At 44.2% G+C, this 18422-nt stretch overlaps 1 pseudogene; it reads right to left on the minus strand.

Moving 5' to 3' along the window:
• Positions 1 to 4742: 4742 nt before the first annotated feature.
• Positions 4743 to 18422, minus strand: part of LOC126521970 (uncharacterized) — a 39480-nt pseudogene continuing 25800 nt past the window's right edge.

Raw genomic sequence — 18422 nt, forward strand, 5'->3', positions numbered from 1 at the left:
GGCAGATTGTTCTACAGAAACTGGCCACCCTGTATCCGCAATGCCTCATGATCTCGAGCGTACCGGAATCTTGGAAGAACGCTAACATAATCCTAATCCATAAGAAAGGGGACGCCAAAGACTTGAAAAATTATAGACCGATCAGCTTACTGTCCGTTGCCTACAATGTATTTACTAAGGTAATCGCAAATAGAATAACACCTTAGACTTCTGTCAACCAAAGCACCAGGCAGGATTCCGTAAAGGCTACTCAACAATAGACCATATTCACACTATCAATCAGGTGATAGAGAAATGTGCGGAATATAACCAACCCTTATATATAGCCTTCATTGATTACGAAAAAGCGTGTGATTCAGTCGAAACCTCAGCAGTCGTGGAGGCATTACGGAATCAGGGTGTAAACGAGCCATATGTAAAAATACTGAAAGATATCTATAGCGGCTCCACAGCCACCGTGGTCCTCCATAAAGAAAGCAACAAAATACCAATAAAGAAAGGCGTCAGACAGGGAGATAAGATCTCTCCAATGCTATTCACAGCGTGCTTACAGGAGGTATTCAGAGACCTGGAGGGGAAAGAATTGGGGATAAAAGTTGATGGAGAATACCTTAGTAACTTGCAATTGGCTGGTGATATTGCCTTGCTTAGTTTAGTAACTCAGGGGACCAATTGCAATGCATGCTCACTGACCTGGAGAGGCAAAGCTGAAGGGTGGGTCTAAAAATTAATGTGCAGAAAACTCAAGTAATGTTTAACAGTCTCGGCAGAGAGCAGCAATTTACAATAGGTAGCTAGGCACTGGAAGTGGTAAGGGAATACATCTACTTAGGGCAGGTAGTGACCGCGAATCCGGATCATGAGACTGAAATAATCAGAAGAATAAGAATGGGCTGGGGTGCGTTTGGCAATCATTCTCAGATCATGAACAGCAGGTTGCCATTATCCCTCAAGAGAAAATTGTATAATAGCTGTGTCTTGCCAGTACTCACCTACGGGGCAGAAACCTGGAGACTTACGAAAAGGGTTCTACTTAAATTGAGGACGACGCAACGAGCTATGGAAAGAAGAATGATGGCTGTAACGTTAAGGGATAAGAAAAGAGCAGATTGTGTGAGGGAACAAACTCGAGTTAATGACATCTTAGTTGAAATCAAGAAAAAGAAATGGGCATGGGCAGGACATGTAATGAGGAGGGAAGACAACCAATGGTCAATAAGGGTTACGGACTGGATTCCAAGGGAAGGGAAGCGTAGCAGGGGGCGGCAGAATGTTAGGTGGGCGGATGAGATTAAGAAGTTTGCAGGGACGACATGGCCACGATTAGTACATGACCGGGGTAGTTGGAGAAGTATGGGAGATGCCTTTGCCCTGTAGTGGGCGTAACTAGGCTGATGGTGGTGGTGGTGGTGGTGATGATGATGATGCTGCTGCTGCTGCTGCTGCTGCTGCTGCTGCTGCTGCTGCTGATGATGATGATGATGATGACTTAGGTGTACGCACTGGTGCAGAACACAACTTTAACGCTGTCTGGGCTGGAAAGATCATTACAGTTACAGCTGGTACTTAGTGTTCTGCAAAATATGTTTTTCCACGCTTGAGATATACTAGTGCATGTACTATTAGTGGTCGCGGAGATACAGCGCAGTGTCGTAGTTGCTAGAAATGTGGTATTCTTCCACGACGATCAGCAAAGCTGATCATTGATTTGACCTGTTGTCTGCATCCCTAGCTCTGTTACATGTCCACAGTAAGTTTGCCCACGCTTATAATTCTACATTATTTTTTAAGCACTTCTCATGCTAAGGTTTTCTATGTAAATATGAAACAGCGACAGCAGGCTAAACGTATCAAATTACCAAAAATTGTCGCTGTTGTTGATTTCTTGGCGTATTTGGAGCTATTACTCTGTCTATGTGTTGCAAAATTCATTTGCAAGGTCATTGTATATATGCCCACAGTTTGTCGTGTTGTTTACAGAGTGGGAACCTACATGCATACGACGGGTAGCAATGCTATCCAAAATGCGGAGCGAGATATCACTGTGGTGACACACGAGAAGGGAAATGCGAACAGAATCGCCTACGAATGAATGAATGAATTAAAAACTTTATTTTCACAAAGAAGGTATCCCGGCGAAGGTGTAGCTCTCAGTGTAGGGCCCCTGAGGCCTTTGCCAGCTTGCTAGCTCGGTCGATCAGCTTGAGCTGTTCTTGAGGCTTGGAGCAGGACAGCGCAGTCTCCCACTGCTCCGGTGTTGGCGTTTTGTGTACTGATGCTACCTTTGGTTTTTGGCAGGCCCATGTAACGTTGTAAAGCGTTGCGTGCTCCCCGCATAGCGGGCATTTATTGTCATATGTTCGCGGATAGATTTTGCTCAGTAGACTGAGATTAGGGTATGCAGTTGCTCCAGGCAACCGACTGCTCTCTACTAAGGTCTTTGTAGGGAGGGGGGTAGATCCTCCTTAGGGCTCTTTGGTTTTCTGAAATTGCTCCATAGCGTCTGGTTACTGTGTCCGGTTCCCCGTACACTAGACAGTGAAAGTTTCACAGTTGAAGAAGAAATTCGTCCTGGTCCGGGACTCGAACCCGGGACCACCGCCTTTCCGGGGCAGCCACTCTACCATCTGAGCTAACCAGGCGGCTAACAGATGGCAGGGCGAAGTCGAATTTGTCGACAACACACACACACACACACACACACACACACACACACACACACACACACACACACACACACACACACACACACACACATATATATATATATATATATATATATATATATATATATATATATATATATATATATATATATATATATATATATATATATATATATATATATATATATATATATATATATATATATATGGTGAAGGTGGTCTGCTCCGGACCACCTTCATTTCAACGAATATCTGATTATGAGGCACGCCGTAGTGGGGGACTCCGGAAATTTTGACCACCTGGGGTTCTTGAACGTGCACCTAAATCTAAGAACACGGGTGTTTTCGCATTTCGCCCCTATCGAAATGCGGCCGCTGTGACCGGCATTCGGTCCGAGGCCTCGTTCGTAGCAGCCAAACACCATCGCCACTAACCAACCACAGCAGGTATATATATATATATATATATATGTACTCCCAGGGCTAAGTCTAGTTAACATATATACCCAAGTCATGGTTAATGAAAATCAAGCCACTCGGTTTCCCTTCTTCTGTTATATATATAGTGCAACTGCCGTAGAGGACCGTCAGTTGCACTGGTTGCATCGGCTGAAAGTTGATCTTACGAACAATTCTAGCTTGTACGAGCCCAAAATCTGTAATTCGAATAGAACACCGCTTATCTGTCCTACGCATTACATGGCTTCTACAACTCTATTTTTTCCATGTAATGTCAACTAGAATATTGGCTACCCCCGTTAGCTCTCTACTCAACACCACTGTCTTCCCATTTTTTAATCGTATACGCCTAGCATTTCTCGTTCCATCGCTCGTTGCGCGGTTCTTAGCTTCTTCTGAAGCTTCTTTGTTCACTTCCAAGTTTCAGTCTCTGATGTTAGCACTGTTAGAATGCGATGATTGTATACTTCCTTTTTTTCTTTTTTCTTCTTTTATCACGGATAACGGTAAGCTGCTGGTCGCGATTTCGTAATGCTTTTCCCCCGCTCTGCAACCCATCTTTATTCTTTTGTAAATTTTAAATCTCATGTTCCGTGTCTTGTGCGACTAATTGACCTAATTGACTAATCGATTTCTAGGTGCTGACTGACCGTTCAGTTATGTTCGGTTTCCATTAAAACATCTCAAGTGTTTGGGTGACGTTGAACATAGTCACGTGGTAAGAGAAGGAGAAGTATTTATTAATCTTCGCCACTTGAAGTTCCACAAAGCGAGCGCTCTCAACTACTTACGTCGTGCGCGGTCATAAAAGACTACGCCGTGTCTTGGGGTTTCCACACAACCCTCTCAGAGGAAGTTCCGCGCCGTTCTTCTATCGAGTTTTCGTCGGGCTCTGTACAGTACTTACTTGACGGCCGTGCATAATTCATGGCTGCCGCCGGCTGGTGTCACGTCTGGGCGCCAGCTGCTCGAATTTGATTTGCTCGGCTGACTTAATGCCGACGCTGTCGCTTTTCCTTCCTTACGCGCCACTTTTGGCGTTCGTTTTCTTGGCTTCGAGAGGAAACTCCTTGGGAAGTTGCCTGGCACAATAAAGAACCGTTCCACGACACTTGTCGTGAAAGGGCATGAACTTAATGGCCCGTAAAGGTTGCCTTCGCTCAAAGTTGAGGTTCAGTGCGCTTTGAAGGGGAAGGCAGTGAAAATGCTGGCGCCGCAGTTTCAGCTGTTTTTTTTTTCTTAGTTTATACAAGGCCAAGAAGTGGGTGCGAAAATGTTGCATATTGGGAATATCCGCGCCATTAAACCAGAAATAAACCTCAATGATGATTTTCTTCTGTTTCTTTTTTGTATCAGACGATTCGAATTTTTTCCTGTCTTCGAAACAACGTAACAGATCACTGCATCTTCAAGAAAGATAAATTGCTGACATCGATATTGCAGTCATAACCAATCCTCTTACCTTTCTGCTTGGATTATATGCATGTAGCGCCGGGTTTATTTTGCCGTCTTCATTCAGAGCTGATTGACGGCCGGAGAAGAGTATACAAGGTGGTTGCAGGCACTTATATTCTCAGTCATTCTGACAGCTCGCGAAAGAAATTGAGTGTACCGAGCTGAACTCCCAAGGTAATTTATTCACAAATTAAATTGTACACCGCGCGAAATGACGGAAAAGGTGTCCTGGACAGATTTGTGAGAGGCAATGACGCTTTGTAAGCATCCTGGTTAACTGACACAAACACTGATAGAATGACCACGCTGCCACTTTTTTTTTTTCTCACACAATCATGTTTAAGCGCCAGTGTGAAACATCGCGCAAAAGCAACTCCGCAGCAGAGAACACTACTTCTCTGCTTAACCCGCTGAATGGCTCAATAAGCCCCCCCCCCCCCCCCCCCCTCCCACCCTCAAAAAAAAAAAAAAAAAAAAAGAAAGAAAGTTGGCAATAATTTCCGTGACGCAGTTTTACAATCTAAATTCATACGAATGAAAAAAAAAGGCTGAAAAAGAAATGCTCAGAACGAGTGCAGGTACAGCTGGGGCACATGAACAGCATATACATGTTCAGAGTCAACCACAAATATATTAGTACATAGCTTATTCTGTCGATACATTCAACAACGTGTGTGTAATAGAGAAAGGGCAGAACCGCTCGCGCATCAAATGCATCTTCAACGCCATCACCCCTGCTTACGTTTGGTGAAGGCTTCGTTTCCATCCATCCAAAGGCGTTTCGATGAATACCACGGCTATAGTATATAGAGATGGATAAAACGTACATTAACACCTGTACACAAGTCCTTATTTTGGTCCAACATTTCTTATAACTCATTCAAAAGGGAAAACTGATAGATGTGACCAAGGTTTGCTCAGGGTGTGTTATATTTTCAAAGATTAGTACGCAAGGGTGTTTACCAGACACCGTGCTCTATATTTTCTCTTTCCTTTGCCACGACGGGGCTAGTTAGCCGCTTTCATGCGTAACAGCAATTTGATAACTAAGAAAGCTTTGCTTTGGGTGTATTTAGCACGTGCATCTAAACTGCATTATAAGAAGCGGGCGGAAGCGAAAGGCAAGGCGGCTTGTGGACATTCCCTAAAATAGAGGATAGAATAAATGCAATATATCTCATTTTCTTGCAAAAATACTTTGGTAGGCCAAAAAACTAAGTGGCTGGTCGATTTGTACAAGCTTGGCGCAGCATCTAAGCTAAAAACAGTAAGACTTCGGCGGCCCCTGATCATCGTCACGAAGGTAATGTTTTTTTTGAGGCACACAAATCAGCGTTTTCACCTACGAGCGAGTTCGCCTTCACTTTGAATATCAACTGCGATGTTCTTGAAGGGGTCCCGCGACAATCTCGTTCGTAATTTCCTGCGGTTCAATCGTTCGTGGTCTCTTTGTGCCGATACGATTTGGAATAAGTCGAAGAAACCGCGAGTGTAGACACGGGTAATTCTACACGTTGCTGACGGCTCTCACTCATCATCTTCCTCTGCTGTTTCTACAAAGAGGCTTTCAAGATCATTCATTTCAGAGCGAAGCAGTTTGTGCGGACCCTGTGCCGTCGTTGTCGGAGTTCGCTAAAACTATCATCAGGAGCAATGGCTCGAGCGTCGTCGTCTTCTTCCACAGCTGGTTCTGTTGCCGCTCGTCATTCCAGCGTAGAATTTCACTTCCGTCGTCGAATGGGGAGCCCGAATTTACATGGGTATGAGCCATTGCTTAAGGCAGTATGAGCCATTCATTGTTTTAAGTGACGGACCGATTTAATTTTGAAGCACAAGACCGTGATTATGAAATGTAGACGCCATCAACTGCCGTCAACTAAAGAGCAAGCAATACAAGATTCAACGTCGTCAGACAAAGCACTGCAAGCGGAAGGGGCACACAGAACAGTGCAGAAACAAGAGACGACAATTCAAGGTCAAGCGGTAGAAGAGACCACACAAGATCAAGCAAATACAACATTACTCACCAAATGAAATAAAAAAAAGCAGTCTGATGGTTTTCATTCCAGGCCAAACCTTGCTCTCATTACTGGCGCGTAGAAAGGGGCGGAGCAACGTTTCTGCACATCCCTTCTAAAGGACTTCTAAAAGTACTTCTAACGCATCCTCACCACGCGAAGCACGCAAAAACGAAAATGAGGCGAACGAATGGTGAAACAAAATAGACTGCTTGCGAAGTTTGACTTGCATGGTGTAACACTCGGTGTAACTAACACAGCTTCGCTGTTCGGCCATCTTCACTGACTGGAAGGGGCGGCGATGTTTTTTTTTTTTTTTTTTTTTGATGGCCAAACAGGCGCACACGCTAACAGGCTCGTCGGTGAAAAGGAATGTGGAAAAGCTGCCGTATAGTTGTATATGACTAGATGAGCATCACTGCGGGAATTGCCCGTCGTGATCCAACTTTCCTCTATATAATGAGCAGCTGTGTTGGCGAAAAGGGTGGCATAGCCTCTTTAAGCCTTTAACGTATAGGAGCTTAGCGGTGCATGCTCAAACAACTTTACCCTCGCAGCAAGAAAGAAGATAAAGCCCCGTATCGGAACGATTGCGCGTCACAAGACGAGTAAGCATTTGTAGAAATAACAATAAAGCTGTTCATTCATTGTCTTTCACCTGCGCACGTTTCTCAAGGTTGCGAGGGCACCGCAGGTATTGCACACCTTGATTCACGCATTACTCCTACTTATTACGAGTGGGAACCAGCTCACTGAGAATGTTTCTAGACGTGGGTAGATCATTTTTACCTCAGGCCAACATATCTGTTTCTTAAATATTTTTTATACATCCCGCACGTTCGTCCTCAAGCACAGAGTGGTCGGTTCAATGCACTGATAAGAAGCTTTCTTTCTTGGCGACCATAGAAGAGCAGCGTGTGCCTTGTAACTTCGGCTCGGAAAGCTTGGAGAGCTCGAAAATTCTTTTCAATCTTTGAAATAGTGGAATCGCTGCACCTTTCAAGTGCTGAGTTTGACGAAGATAAACCTTCGCAAGCGGAGAGAACGTCACTGCAAGATTCCTAGCGCTCGCATGGCATTTTGCCAGCGTATCGACGGTACACATTAAACTTTTCTTTTTATTTAAGCTGGCGTGTTTTAAGGAGTGGAAGATGTGAACGGGTTACCTGGAGCTGCACGGCGTGGTATACAGTGTATAACCGAAGTGCGTTCGAATCAACATTGGACGACTAAGAAAAGACTTAACCGGGTTTCAACGTTTCGGCAAAAAGGCCCTGACGATGATCAGGCCCGTTGTCAAAATGTTGCCTTCAAGCTTCAACTATTGACGTATTCCTGTGACCCTTTCAGCACGCGTATAGCTTCTTCTTCGTCTTCTCTTCAGCGTTTGCCGGCGCCTTTATTGGCTGGACGAAGGTACAACATGGCGAAAACAGCTTTACAGGGAAGGAAGGCCGTATTTTAACCGTACCACAAAAATAGGGCAGGCTCGATGACGGCAATGGTAGAGGAGCACCTCGCGATGATTATCCCGTTAATTTCCAATCGCAGAATCCAATAGTTCGTTCGCGCGCACTAATGCTACCGTTAGCGAGGTTGGAGCAGATCTCACCACTTCAATATCAAATTTTATGCTCTAAGGGCCAACTTCCATTATTCGCGCTAGCTTGCAACCTAAGCAGATATTTCGAATGCATTTCGTAAGTCTTCTGACTGGCATTGGACTCATAACGCAGCTTTGACAATACGTTTGATTTTAGAGTTGGTTCATCAAAGCTTATCTAAACATTCATATATCGCTGGCTTCTTGTAACGAAATCACTCCTTCGCTTTGCCATCGTTAGAAAACTGGACGTGGGCTTGCGCACAATAGATCAATAACCCAGTGCTTAGCGAGACATGGGCCTCTTGTTTGTGACAATTTGTGCGTACAGAGCTAGGAACGAAGCGCACTTATCTAAGCTCAACAGCTGGCTAGCTAATTATGTAGGACAATGTAGCAGTGATGTTGTGAGTAAATGAGGTAAGCTTGCGGCAGTGGATTGCTACCTGGACTTCGCCCTCAGATAGGGAAAAATGCACCTCCTCAACTTCCATATCATAGCCCCTTTTGAATCGTGATTAAACATTTGTGCTGGAATAGATTACATGTTGTTATCATCGGCTATAGTGTCACGGTCATGCACGTAGATGTGTGAACCTGTAAGCTGGAAGTAACATGAACTAAATTATGTAAAAAGAACGGGGGAGGGAGAGAGCTTGGGAAGGAATGTGACAGATGTCATTCGCTGGCTGGTTTTTGTCTGGTGCAACAAAGACTCACTGAGAAAGGTCTTGAAAGGTAATATGGCAGGTTGATCATAACAGCTGTTTATCACGGTTAACGGTTTATGTCTCAGGCTCACAATTTATATAAGGAGTTTCTGATTTGGGAGCGCTCGTGAAGGTATACGGCACCGGCTTTTGTTACACACTTTGGTAATCAACGGACAGTAGCCAATTGGGAAGTTATTCTGGTTAACCTCCCTGCTTTTCATATCGTATTTTCTCCCTTTCTTTTAGCGCGTCTTCCGTAAATAACGATTTCACTGTCATTTAAGGGCAAAAGGTGTAAACATAAACAGACATCAACTAGTTATTTTAATATACCACACGTCTTTTTATGCGAATGAGAGATAGCAATACCGGATGTACCTTTTTCTAGATTTCCTCAGGCAAACAGACAAGCTATCTAACGGAAATAAATTTTTTGGGCACGTGAGTGGCGATGACCTTGTTTGGCAACAGACTGTTAGTGGCAGCTGGCTGATATAAGCTAAAGTGCGATACTCGTTAACGCCTCAAACAATACGTTTTCACGAACTAACTTCTGATATAATTGCTCTACGGTACATGCGTTAGGATTTTTCTACGGAAGCCGGTTGATGCTCAAGACATGGCCACTTAATTCGAATTTTACCAACTGTTTTGGGATTTTCGACCCCGAAATCAGTTGCAAAGTACATTAACGTTCCACGTTGATTTGTACCTCAATGCGAAAGGAAGGCAGGTTTTGTGGTAGAATAATGCACTGCGTGCCAATAGCCTTTTCTCTACAAATTTAGGGCGCCGAGCCCAACAGTGAGGCTGTGTTGCGCTTTTGCGAAAACTTTATCGCTCAAAAATTAAGCACGTTCGCCTATGCCCCGTGTTTCAAAAGGATGGTACGCTGGCGCCTCGGATGCGCGAAGATTGTATTTGACTGAACTTTGCGTTTCGTTTCAGAAACTCCATTGCAAGGTAGAGTTACCAGCGTGGCGTAACTAGAAATAAGTTAATAAATTGGTACATATATGACAACATATTCTACTGCTGAAAATACAGAAACCGAGAGCTTCTAAGGGAAGCGCATAATACAAATTAAGCTTCGGGCATGTTCATTAATCTAGCCTTCTCGAACTCCGAGGGCGGCTACGTAGGTGGATTAGCCGACTCTAAAAAATATCTCAGGTTTCTTTTACGTCATATAGATCTTGCGTTGTTCCAACCCTGTATTTAGAGACGTCACTGAGAAATCGACATATACTCCTACTCCGCATGGATTTAATGCTAGGTCTTCTTGGTCCCGGAAGATTAAACTCAGTCGGCTTTCTATTTTGTTCTAACAATACGCGGACCGTACGACTTCCCATTCAGACTCTATTCAGGAATGAAACACAGGAACTCAATGTCGTGTGACTTATGTTGGCTCGGCGTTCTCGAGTCAGGATATTTCCTGGTCTTCCACATGCAGTTCGCAGGTGTTAAGACGCAGAAGGCGTTTCATGGCATCGTTTTCTTTTTTTATTTTTGCTTTCGTGCGTTAAGCTTCGGAAGAAAACTTCGTTCTGATTGGTTTTCTCAACAATACAGACACCTGATGTTTTACGCGGAAAAAAAAACGACACCATTGAATTACGCAGGAATACTAGAAAATTCAGAAGTTGAAGGAAGAGATAATGGTGTTTGCTTGAGCTCGCTGGATGCACATTCCAAGAAAGAGATCTGCTATTACGATGAAAAACCGGCATCTGTTGTTTCTGCATCAGAGCAGGCCATTATATGTGGCACTCTCTGCGCTTTGTTACTTCTCTAGGAATACGACCTGAACAGATGTGTTTTATCGTGCAAAAGCTACTTGTTATCAACATGAGTGCAATACTCCGCATGAAAATGGTTATATTGTATTTCAGGGAACTGAACTCTGAGCTTCAGTATCCTTCATTTCCTGATTTCAGCGTACGTGTGCTGTCCTCCAATATGACGGTGCTAAGGAAACGGTCCAATGGAACGTTATGTTCTTTTCCTTTCACCCAGGCACAGACCTACATAATTTATTTTCAAAGTAGAACACCTGGACGCACTGATTCACACATTATAAGTGTTTAGATGACTGCGGGTAAAACGAAAGAGCACCAGTTTTGCCGTTACTCTGTCATATTAGACTGCCTCTAGAAGCCATACCTGAAAATTAGGAAGACGGATTCCTCGAACAACATTGCAGGCACCGAACAATACCCGAAAGTGCAGTTGCAAACGTTTTTTTTTTTTTTAAATGTGATTAGCATTTGCCCAATTCCCCCCACTTTGCGGCTTGTATGATGTGTCCCGGCATTTTACTCCGGCAGTCTTTCTAATATATCAATCATAATTTTAAATCATATGCTGTATCCATTGAAGAGTAAATAATAAAATTATTATTATAAATATAATAAAAAGAAAGACTTGGAAAACCTTGGTACTGGTGGGTATTGAACCTGGATCCTCGAACACAGCGGCCCGATGCTGTCATGACTACGGGTAGTGCAACGAGGGATTAATCCTCAGCGTCAGCGCGCACCGGTGCCAATCACGGAGGCCGCTCAAAAGGAGGGGGAGTTCGCTCGCGCGCTCCTAGATGGCGCAGCGTGTCAAGAGGGAAGCGCAAGAGCGGATCCTGGCTGCAGTACATGGTTCATACATGACGCGTTTCGGTGGTGGCTCTTTCAGTTCTATATGTATATTGATCTTCAAGCGGGATCACGCGAGAAGAAAACAATAGCGATACCACCTGACGATGTGCACCACCAGTTGAATGCCGATCGCATTAACGACGATAAACATCCCGAAAATGGTGGGTTCTGCCCGAATATTTTTCGCACTTGCCTTCGGACCACCGCGTCCTCTCCCCCTCACATCGTACTTGTATGACATATTGAGAACATGTAGGAACATTATTCGCCTTTGATCATACAGTATGTGCATGGAAACGACAAGGTGAGCTCCAATGAACCCAACTATGGTATTCAAACAATATTGTACGTGAAGCACAGCAGAGCACAGCACCTTTTTTTTTTTCGCAAGCGAAAGCAAGAATTGGACATACAGTGAGATATTAACATCTTGGAGACAATGCTACACAGGGCGTACAAAATAATTTTGAGAATTCGTCTCAGAATCTTTAGAGGTGACTGCATGAGACCGGAAGTTTCCACTAACATAAAAGGCAGTCCACTTTTAAGGGAAACAGTTCACCAGCGCTCAAGCGCAAAAGGTTAGGTTAAATTAGCTTAAATTTAGAGTGAATGCCTGCAGAAATATCTGCAATTCATAGTTATCTACGTTAGGAGTCGTATTACTGATCTATTTCCATAACATTTAACGAACCTTGGAGTTATAACGAATTGAATAGGGAATAAGACGAAAATACCAAACTAAATATGTCCTTATCGACCGTCGTTTGAATTGTCAGTTTACTGACACCCAGTGACGTTGTCCTAATTCTCATTTGGCAGCTACCTATTGCCCACCTTCTGCCAATGCCAGTGAAGCGTTTTTCATAAAGGTGACGTATCCCGTACGGCTTTCTTCCACGAAGCGCTGGACAATTGTTCTTCTTTTTTTTTTTTAGCGCAAGAAGCACTTTGTGACAACAAAACACAACTAGCCTAAACGTAAGCGTTTTCACAGCTACGGGCCACCTGTTAGTGGAGCCAAACTACTTGCACTTTATGAATCGCGGCAACCTGATGGCAAGTATAACGAGCTTTCCGGACAACAGGGCAGTGGTCAAGGCATCCACACGGGCGCGTTATTTACATCTCGCCAGTGAGAGGCCAATGGTCGATTGATTTTTTCCGGAAGGAACGCCCACGTCACCTCATGGTCATCCGGGCCGAGTCCGAGCACCTTCACGCAGAGGACTGCAGTTTAGGGGGAAAGAAAAACGCACCACCAAAGAGTTGAAATCGCTTATTTTCTCGTGGCTAACTATAAGCATAATTTATAAGCATAATATAAGCATAATATAACAAATATATAATAATATCATTATATAATAATATAAGCATAATTTTAGATCCTCATTTTTGAATTACCCTACAATTAAACTGCACTAAAAATTGCACTGCATTACGTTTGGGGTCGAACTCTCGCCGCGCCTGATCTCCAGATCCAGACTGCCAAAAATCACGTTCACAAAAAATCAGCACAATAACTATAATTGGCAAAGCATTTGAAAACACAAACTGTGAATGCACAATAGATTTGTACGCAGAGTCGAGATCAATACCAATTAATACTGACGTGTGTATTGGAACCTTACATGCTAGTTAAATGTAACAACTAGATTTTTCATTCAACATATCTCACTGAAGACTCCACCGCGGCATCTTGAAATCAGTATAGGGGCTTCCCTCTCATATCGATCGATGCGATACTTACATGTGCACCAAAAGATCACGCTACTCAAGGTGAACAATTTCCGACGGTGATGGCTACACTGCTGTGGCACCTGGAAAAAAGTTGGCGCTTTAGGTGTAGTTTGTGGCTACTACATCAAGTAGCTATACTGCCATTTCAATTTTCTTTGTATATTTCTTTAATCTGCAAGCAACTTTCACAACTGAGCTTTAATAAGAGCCGAAATAAAAACTATACCCTGGACCGCATTACGAAGCGATGACAGTGACAACCACTGAGTTATTCCACGCTGTAAGACTCACAGTATTTCACGTAGCATCCCTTGTACAAAAACATTCGCAGCTATACCCCTTTTCGTGAGTTCTTTAGTCGGACGCGTGTGTTTACTGCATCCCTTCATTTCAACTTGAAATCAGCGAAGCGAACTCTGCATCTCGCATCCATTGTTCATTAAAATGATGCTGCAATAAGATGGCTAGCCATTACCACAATCCGCATGTTCTTCTTGGGACACTATTTGCTGCTTAGATCAGGGGCTACACCAGACGGGAGCCTGTACCGTTGCTCGTCTAATGTCAGAGCGTTCAATGATCGCCTGATGTCCCTTCAGCAATACTTGTACTATCACTTAAAATGTAGAAAAAGCTACTACCATTTCTCATTGTAACTCGTTCAACCACGAGTAATTAGCGACCCACTTCCTATGACGAAGCAGTTTACCCCTTATTGCTGTACCCCTTATTTTTTTTACCCCTTATTGCTGTACACCGGCGTGACGACACGGCATGGGGCCAAGTCAGGACTTACAATGAGCTCTCAATCTACTGAGTAAATTGGCGTGGCTATCGGTGTCAAAAGTCGTACAATAATTGTGGATTTCCTTAGAACCTTAGTTTACGAACGTTCGCTGCCATTATTCGAGCTAGGCCCAAATTTAGTAGCATTAAGTTCGCGTGTTTACATGCGGCTTAGTAATGAGCTTTTCATGCTTGCTTCATTATTTCCTTTTTTGGCACATGTCACTCAAATCTCTCCTTCCAAGATCTTGGGCGCATGATTGTAGTGTGTCAGAATAAACAGATACGATTTCGTGTGTCGCTGCATTAGTAATTAAGGACGAGGAATTGGCGTACCTTTGGAATGGGAATCCAAAATGGGGCTGCCGTTCATCGAGGCCAAGGGCGCGTATTTCTTCTTGTTCGCCGGAGAATCCACAGGCACCGTCTCCATGACAAGATCCTCAGATTTGTCTGCGATGAGTGCGAAGATTGAAGATGAATGCGTCAGATTTAGAGCAGTGTAAAATATTTAAGCGTACGCGTGTAATATAAAAAATAATGTGGGCGAACAAAGCGAAGCCTAATAAATAAAACAAGAGACAACGAGATTGTCTATAAGACTAAAGCTAAATCCGGAGCCGAATCAACAAAGCTTTGGGTTCCTAAGAAGTGTTATTGGCCGGCTGCCGTGGCAAAAAAATATTTGCTATCACGATTTGCCAGTGTCAAAGATTACGGATACTTTTGCGAACGCTAGCCTTGCTTAGCAATGAAAACTGGGACCTTTGAGACGGACTTTGCGCGAATAGCCGACCTGCTGCATTTTTTTCAGGCTACGTGCGCTTTTAAAACCAGCTGCTTATCTGAAATTATAGCTGTACAAGCTGTTCTCAAGCGAACATTCATGCACTGATCGCCGAGCTTTGCATGGTCGCGTATGTAGACATTCCGGAATGTGCATTCGATGTAGCGAATGTTCGAATGCGCGCAGCAAGCTGTAAACACTGAAAAGGAAGTGCTCCTGCCCGGCGTGAAAACAAAACACGACAACTCAGTTAAGGGGGTCCCATACAACAGGCAAATATATTACGTGGCAATATTATTAGTGATACTTTCGAACTTACGATTAGGAATATCGTGGTTGTAGCGAGATCTGCACGCATTGTATAGCGGGCACCGCGACCAGAAGCAGCAGACGATCACCAGTATGGTGAGCGCGAAGCAGGTGAGTGTCACCGACACTGCGATGGCCGTCGCCAAGCTGAAACGAGAATACAAGCGTGCTGAAAGTCAGGCTGTTGAACACACACACACACACACACACACACACACACACACACACACACACACACACACACACACACACACACACACACACACACACACACACACACACACACACACACACACACACACACACACACACACACACACACACACACACACACACACACACACACACACACACACACACACACACACACACACACACACACACACACACACACACACACACACACACACACACACACACACACACACACACACACACACACACACACACACACACACACACACACACACACACACACACACACACACACACACACACACACACACACACACACACACACACACACACACACACACACACACACACACACACACACACACACACACACACACACACACACACACACACACACACACACACACACACACACACACACACACACACACACACACACACACACACACACACACACACACACACACACACACACACACACACACACACACACACACACACACACACACACACACACACACACACACACACACACACACACACACACACACACACACACACACACACACACACACACACACACACACACACACACACACACACACACACACACACACACACACACACACACACACACACACACACACACACACACACACACACACACACACACACACACACACACACACACACACACACACACACACACACACACACACACACACACACACACACACACACACACACACACACACACACACACACACACACACACACACACACACACACACACACACACACACACACACACACACACACACACACACACACACACACACACACACACACACACACACACACACACACACACACACACACACACACACACACACACACACACACACACACACACACACACACACACACACACACACACACACACACACACACACACACACACACACACACACACACACACACACACACACACACACACACACACACACACACACACACACACACACACACACACACACACACACACACACACACACACACACACACACACACACACACACACACACACACACACACACACACACACACACACACACACACACACACACACACACACACACACACACACACACACACACACACACACACACACACACACACACACACACACACACACACGGAATTAATTGATGTATTCACTGAAACACTGGAATATCACGCGCCACTCACGTGTTGTCGATCTCATAGAACCACTTGTCGGGCGGGCAACACTTGGAGGCCTCCGGACCGCAGCATTCGGTGTAGTCCTCCGGAAAGTAGATGCCCGGGCAGTGGTAGTAGTAGCGCTTCCAGGTGCCGTTGCGCACGCCAGTGCTGTCGGTGACCGTCTCCTGCTCCAGGTGGCTCACGCATGTCCTGGCAGCTGCGCGGTCAGACGACGCTTTGGACTCAACTGAACGGCAGTGGTTGTCGCAAGCTCGCACTTGGTTTCATTCCTAATGAACCACGGCAGCGGAAGAGCAAGGAACACTTAATCTTTGTTATCAGAGCTTGACTACAGTTCCTTAACTTACTAATAATAAGTTGAACGTTGCCTATCATGGGAGTTTGTACAGTGCTTTCGCAGTCGAAGCGCGAGTACTGTGCTACGTCTACGCAGTTTTTTTTTTGTTGTTGTTGCTTCTTTTTTTTTTACATTATAAAGCTCTGTTCTCAGAGATGTTCCGGATAGTCTCAAGATTTAACCTGTCACTTGACTAGTTGGGCGAGTTGGTTGAGCATAATGCGACATTTCGTGCACCTATATAGTAAACGTCGGCACAAGGTTAGAATGATGGGACGCACATAACGCTGTGAGAGCACCGTCGTTATGATCTTATGTCCACGTATAGTAAGAACACATTACGTCTCTAATCTATCACGTTTACTTAAATTGCGTAATCGCTCACATCGTTCCTTTAAAGAAGAACCAAATGTGGCGCGATGTTTGAACGGATTCTCAGCCTTGCGATGCAGCGAGCACCAAGGTACATTCGTGCCTCCACTGACGGAATTTCACGATCGGGTTTCAATTTAATTTTAACCACACGGGTACGTGGAAACATTGTACATGAGTGGCAATTATAGTAAGACAAAGCTGCATTACGGCAGCTTGACTTGGCCCAACCCTCCTCAAAAGTACGAATGTTGCAAAAAACAGTGTGTCTACGTAGGAGTTCACAAGCAATCTTTTTTCAGGCAACATAAACAAAGAAAAAATAAACTACAACGCTTGCAGGTGTCCATTTCAAACAAACATTTTTCTCTGAAAGAATGACTTGAAGGTCACTGGATCGCACACTCAGCACACCTTAAAGCGCATCTTAATGGCGCCCGTATATGTCGTTTGTGTCTCACTTCGTCCTCGCCTGCTTAGCGCCGTAACCTTCATTTTTAAGCCATGAACCAACTAGTTCAGAAACAAGTTTTGTTGAAGCGATTGTTGTTTTTTTTCGCTTTGCATTGTATCTGCATACTTTTCTTCAATGTAGCGTTTTTTGATATAGTTGCCTTCCAGTTTAAGCTTGTTGAGTACGCTGGGCAGGGAATATTTCTACACCTGGAAACCGTAATTCGTACATGGTCGCCGAACGTATCATTCTCATTCTCAGTGTGTCTTGTTGAATGAAAAGGTAGAATGCGATTTTAAAGTAGCTGAACTTCGTATGTGCATGGCCTTTCGTATAATTTCACAGCTAGAATCTGTTCAAGGCTACTATATATAGGGAGTCGTAATTCTTTAATATATTACGTTTCAGTAACAGTAAACCAGAAAATATAGACAAGACGTTCCTTTGCAAGATTTCTGAATTACTCAGCGATGCCCTAGTGCCAGTATCCCGAACCAGAAAACAGTACCGTAAATGAAAAAAATAATGGCAATATACACTGACACGTTTGTAGCAAGGTCAACAATCTACAAAGTTTGTTCATAATATATTCAATGTCATGTGCGCTGGCAAATGTGAGCCTAAAGCGC

The sequence above is a fragment of the Dermacentor andersoni genome, chromosome 6, assembly GCF_023375885.2.
Source record: "Dermacentor andersoni chromosome 6, qqDerAnde1_hic_scaffold, whole genome shotgun sequence".
NCBI lineage: Eukaryota > Metazoa > Arthropoda > Arachnida > Ixodida > Ixodidae > Dermacentor > Dermacentor andersoni.